The following is a 6,000-nucleotide window of genomic DNA, read 5'->3' on the forward strand; positions in this document are numbered from 1 at the left end:
GAGAGTGTGAGACCACCTGACCCGGGGCCCGATCTTAAACCCAGCTCCTACCTGCCTTGCCACCACCCGCCCTGCCCCTCCCTGCACGATCGGATCCAGGGGCCCCATCTGCGGACAGAACGTCACGTTATAAGCTCTCTAGAAATGTGTTACTATCGACGCCACCCGGTGCCAGGGCACAAGGGGCTCTGAGGTGCCTCGACCACCTCTTCTGTGATGGACGGGGACAAGGCTTGCTCCACACCCTGCAAGTGGAGTGAGAGCTGGGACTCCCCTGCAGAGCCTCCGCCGCCTCTGGGAGCAAGCCCTGCCCAGGAAGCTCAGTGCCCATCCCTCTCTGAGGGGCAGAGACAGGCCCAGCTGGCCCTCAGCTGCTCAGGATCCTCAAGGCACCTGCATGTCTGCGCTCTGGAGGCGGGAATTTCAGCCAAGGACAAAGCATGGGACCAGAGGGACCTTCCAGGCACTCTTGTTCTGCCTCTGTCCTCCACCCTGGGCCCTGGCAGCAGAGGTGGGATGAGTGTTTGCAGACGGAAGTCAAGGATCCCCTGGTGCACCCCCACTTCCCAGCTGTGCTTAGAGGCGCCTAAGCCTGTCTCCTCAGGTTGTGGCACTGACACCCTCCCCTTTTATGTTTCTCAGTGGCGACACTGGACAGCCACCAGGGCCGTCTGTGGCTCCCCCTGTACCCATAGGAGGGCCCCACATGGTGGGTGTCCACGTGACAGTCGTGTTTGGCTCTCTGCTCTGCTGCCCATCACACCCGACACTGTCACCATCCGAAGGAGACAACACCTCTGATTCCCCCGTCCTTCTCCCCAGGTTGCAAGTCTTTTCATGCTGAGATGGGTTTTTACTTGACCTGTGAGGTCACTACCGAGTGACTTGTGTGTGCCAGCCCCAGGCATGCTGTCGGAGAGGCCCACAGGAAACCTGGCCCAGCAGGGCTGACGGGAGACTGTGCACAGCCTGCAGGGCTGTTGACACCACTGTGATGTAAGCATGTGGGCGCAAGCTCTGTCTTCGCTGCTCCCTGGGCCCTGGCACACGGGCCTTGGAGAACAGTGTGACTCATCCTCTATGTGGCCTGGTCTCCATGGACCTCTCTATTTCTCTTGTAATTCATTTACTAATGCAAAGTGTAAGGCATTACTAGTTTTACAGCAAAATGATTAATTGACTAGAGGCCCAGTGCATGAAATTCCTGTGGGGTGTGCTCCCTACGCCTGGCCGGAGATCAAAGTGTGAGCATCTGGCGTGGAAGGGGAGGTCACAGCTGACCTCTGGGCCCAGGGCAGAATCTGGGCCACTGGCCCCCATGCACCCCCCTTATCCCCACACCTGAGTCATGGTGCCCAAGTCTCCACACGGAGATGCGGTGAGCATGGCCAGACACTGCGGGCCAGAGAGCAGTGTAGGCCTCTGGTCCACCCAGTGGTGTCCCCCGGATGCAGGGAGGGCTGCACGCTCTCTCCTGGCAGGCCTTGCAGACCAGCTCCTGCTCAAACCCACCAGGAGCCCCACAGGCTGTGGCCTGGCTCACCTTAAAGAGGTTGTTCAGGTGCAGGGCGGGCTCCTCCTGGGCACCCAGCACCTGAGCTCAGGGGCTTCCCTGGCGGGCGAGCCCTGGCGTCCCAGGGGAGGGTTGCAGGGGGAGTGAGAACGAGCTCGCATTCTTACAGCACCTCCATCCCTGTCACCCCCGCTCCCGGGGTAGCCAGCAAGAGGTCGCAGTGCATTGCCAATGCCAGCAATGTTCCACGCCGTCCCCTGGTGGTCAGCGCATGTCATAGCAAGCAGTGGGACTCCTGGCCTCCCTGTGGAACTCCCATCCAAGGGGACAATTTGCATATTAGGCTCTTATTAAATAGGATATTAAAAATGTTGCTGCTGTTATCCAGAGGCACGCACCTTGAGAACACGGAACAGGGGTTCCCACGGGAAACCCTGCAGAAGCCCAGAAGCTCCCCAGTGCCAGGAGCGAGTCTGGCTTTGTGTTAGATCCCCTGCTCCTGGCGCAGGGCTTGGTGCCACACAGGCCTTCAGTCACTGCGTCTGCATGACTGAGCGAGGCTGCTTGGACAGGCCCGGAAAAGACACGGAGACAGAGGCTGAGCCCTGAAACCCGCCCTCATCCATGGGGCAGAGTGTTGGCTGAGAGGTGGGCCTGCCTTAGGTTCCCCGTGTGCAGGAGGCTGTGGAGGCGGCAGCCTGGGGAAGCTTGTACATGACCTTCCGCAACCCTCCTACCTGTGAGTGAGGGTGCCCATGCCCCACACCTGTCTGTGCTGCAGATTGATGCCTTTCATCACCAGCAGGGCCAGGGGACCATTTCCAGGACAAAGCCGAGAGCTGGCCTCCCACCCCCACCCCTCCTGGGCCGGGCTGCTTGGGCACAGCACCCAGGGTGCCTTCTCCCCAGGGGGCAGAGCAGTGAGCCACCAACATTCCTGCGGGAACAGCCACTCCCTGAGTAGGTGGGAGGAGCAAACAAGCCTGGAAGAGAGGGTCCTGAACCTACTGCTCACGTGAGGCAGTTGGGTGCATGGTCAGAGCATCAGTAACCCTGCCTGGGTCTTGGTCTCCATCCCCCCTCAGCCCTGACACCCTCCTCTGAACAGACCCATAACCTCGGGATCCGAGTAGGCTACACCACGGAGAGCTTCATATGGGACTTGCCCAAATACCAGGTATTTTACCTCTTTCATTGTATAAACCTCAGCCTGGGCAAGGGAACCATCATATCCCCCCAATCCCCAGCTCCGCCCCCCGCCCAGGCCTGATGCCTCTGCCAGAGGAGTTGACCCTCATCACCCTCCAATCACCAATCACTGGATCGGCCCCTTGACCAGGCCTGATGCCTCTGGCCTAGGCGTCCGGCTCGGGCAGCGGGGACCCGCAGCTGCAGCGGCCCCATGATCGTGGGCTTCGCTTTAGGTTCAGGCAAGGGACCCCTAGCTCCCCGGACTGGCAGCTTCGACCGTGCCCAGCTCCCATTGCTGGGTCCACCCCTACTTCCTGCTATCACTGGCCAGGGCGGAAAAGGCACCTGATTCTCCGATCATGGCTGGGGGGCAGGGCAAAGGCAGCCCCAGGGCCGCCTTTGCCCTGCCCCCCAGCTCTTAGCTCCCCCCTGGGTTTCCGATCACTGTCAGTGGCAGGGGGCTTCTTCCTGCTTTCCCTTTGGCCTCCCTGCATTGTGCCTACATATGCAAATTAGCCGCCATCTTGTTGGCAGTTAACTGCCAATCTTAGTTGGCAGTTAATTTGCATATAGCCCTGATTAGCCAATGAAAAGGGTATCGTCGTACGCCAATTACCATTTTTCTCTTTTATTAGATAGGATACAAGTCCTTTGGTTGATCTCTTCCCCTTCCCCCCGCCCTCCCCTACTTTCCTTCTGGGGATTGATAGCCTGATAGCTGTGTCTCAGTCTTTGGGTCTGTCCCTTTTCATCAGTCTATGTTGTTCTCTATAATCCACAAATGAGTGAGATGATGTGGTATTTATCTTTCTCTGACTGGCTTATTTCACTTAGCATAATGCTCTCCAGTTCCATCCATGCTGTTGCAAAAGGCAAGAGTTCCTTTTTTTTACCGCAGCATAGTATTCCATTGTGTATATGTACCACAGTTTTCTAATCCATTCATCTGCTGATGGGCACGTAGGCTGTTTCCAAATCTTAGCTATGGTGAATTGTGCTGCTATGAACGTAGGGGTGCATATATCCTTTCTGATTGGCGTTTCTGGTTTCTTGAGATATATTCCTAGTAGTGGGATCACTGGGTCAAATGGGAGTTCCATTTTTAGTTTTTTGAGGTAGCTCCATACTGTTTTCCACAGTAGCTGCACCAGTCTGCATTCCCACCAGCAGTGCAGAAGGGTTCCTTTTTCTCCACATCCTCTCCAACACTTGTTGTTTGTTGACTTGTTGATGATAGCCATTCTGACAGATGTGAGATGATAACACACTGTCATTTTGATTTGCATCTCTTGTATAATTAGTGACTTTGAGCATGTTTTCATGTCTTTTGGCCTTCTTTATGTCCTCTTTCGAAAAGTGTCTATCTAGGTCCGTTGCCCATTTTTTTATTGGATTGTTTATCTTCCTTTTGTTAAGTTTCGTGAGATCCCTGTAAATGTTGGAAATTAAACCCTTATCGGTGGTATCATTGGTAAATATGTTCTCCCATGTAGTGGGTCTTGTTGTTTTATTGATGGTTGCCTTTGCTGTGCAAAAGCTTTTTATTTTGATGTAGTCCCATTTGTTTATTTTCTCTTTAGTTTCCATTGCCCTAGGAGCATTATCAGAGAAGAAATTCCTTCGGCATATGTTTGTGATTTCGCTGCCTGTGGATTCCTCTAGTATTTTTATGGTTTCTTGTCTTACGTTTAAGTCTTTTATCCATTTTGAGTTTATTTTTGTGTATGGTGTGAGTTGGTGGTCTAGTTTCATATTTTTGCATGTATCTATCCAATTTTCCCAACACCATTTATTGAAGAGACTGTCTTGACTCCATTGTATGCTCTTGCCTCCTTTGTTGAATATTAATTGGGCATAGTGGTTTGGGTCGATTTCTGGGGTCTCTATTCTATTCCATTGATCTATATGCCTGTTCTTGTGCCAGTACCAAACTGTTTTAAGAACAGTGGCTTTGTAATACAGTTTGATATCTGGTATTGAGATCCCACCTACTTTGTTCTTTCTCAGGATTGCTGAAGCTATTCGGGGTCTTTTTTTATTCCAGATGAATTTTTGGAATGTTCGTTCTAGATTTGTGAAATATGCCGTTGGTAATTTAATGGGGATTGCATTGAATCTATAAATTGATGTGGGTAGTATGGACATTTTGATGATGTTCATTCTACCAATCCATGAACACGGTATATTCTTCCATCTGTTTATGTCTTCCTCTATCTCTTTTTTCAGTGTCCTGTAGTTTTTTGCATATAAGTCTTTTACCTCCTTAATTAAGTTTATTCCTAGGTATTTTAATTTTTTTGGTGCAATGGTAAATGGGATTGCTTCTGTAGTTTCACTTTCTGTAAGTTCACTATTGGTGTAAAGAAATGCCGTGGATTTCTTAACATTAATTTTGTATCCTGCTACATTGCCAAATTCGTTTATTAAGTCTAATAATTTTTTTATGGAGTCTGTAGGGTTTTCTATGTACAGTATCATGTCATCTGCAAATAAGGACAGTTTTACTTCTTCTTTTCCAATCTGGATGCCTTTTATTTCTTCTTCTTGTCTGATCGCAACGGCTAGTACTTCCAGTACTATGTTGAACAGGAGTGGTGAGAGGGGGCATCCCTGTCTTGTTCCTGTTTTTAGGGGGAATGGTTTTAGTTTTTGCCCATTGAGTATGATGTTGGCTGTGTGTTTGTCATATATGGCTTTTATTATGTTGAGGTATGATCCCTCAATTCCTATCTTGCTGAGAGTTTTTATCAAGAAAGGGTGTTGGCCGCAACCGGTTTGGCTCAGTGGATAGAGCGTCGGCCTGCGGACTGAAAGGTCCCAGGTTCGATTCCGGTCAAGGGCATGTATCTGGGTTGCGGGCATATCCCCAGTAGGAGATGTGCAGGAGGCAGCTGATCGATGTTTCTCTCTCATCGATGTTTCTAACTCTCTATCTCTCTCCCTTCCTCTCTGTAAAAAATCAATAAAATATATATTTAAAAAAAAAAAAAAAAAAGAAAGGGTGTTGGATTTTGTCAAATGCTTTTTCCGCATCAATTGATATGACTATGTGGTTTTTTTCTCTCAATTTGTTTATGTGATGTATCACATTTATTGATTTGCGGATATTGTACCATCCTTGCATCCCTGGGATAAATCCTACTTGGTCATGGTGTATGATCTTTTTGATGTACTGCTGGATCCGATTTGCTAGGATTTTGTTGAGGATTTTGGCATCTATGTTCATGAGGGATATTGGCCTATAATTCTCTTTCATTGTATTGTCTTTATCTGGTTTTGGGATTAGGGTGATGTTG

The sequence above is a fragment of the Myotis daubentonii genome, chromosome 19 (genome assembly GCF_963259705.1).
Source record: "Myotis daubentonii chromosome 19, mMyoDau2.1, whole genome shotgun sequence".
Lineage (NCBI taxonomy): Eukaryota > Metazoa > Chordata > Mammalia > Chiroptera > Vespertilionidae > Myotis > Myotis daubentonii.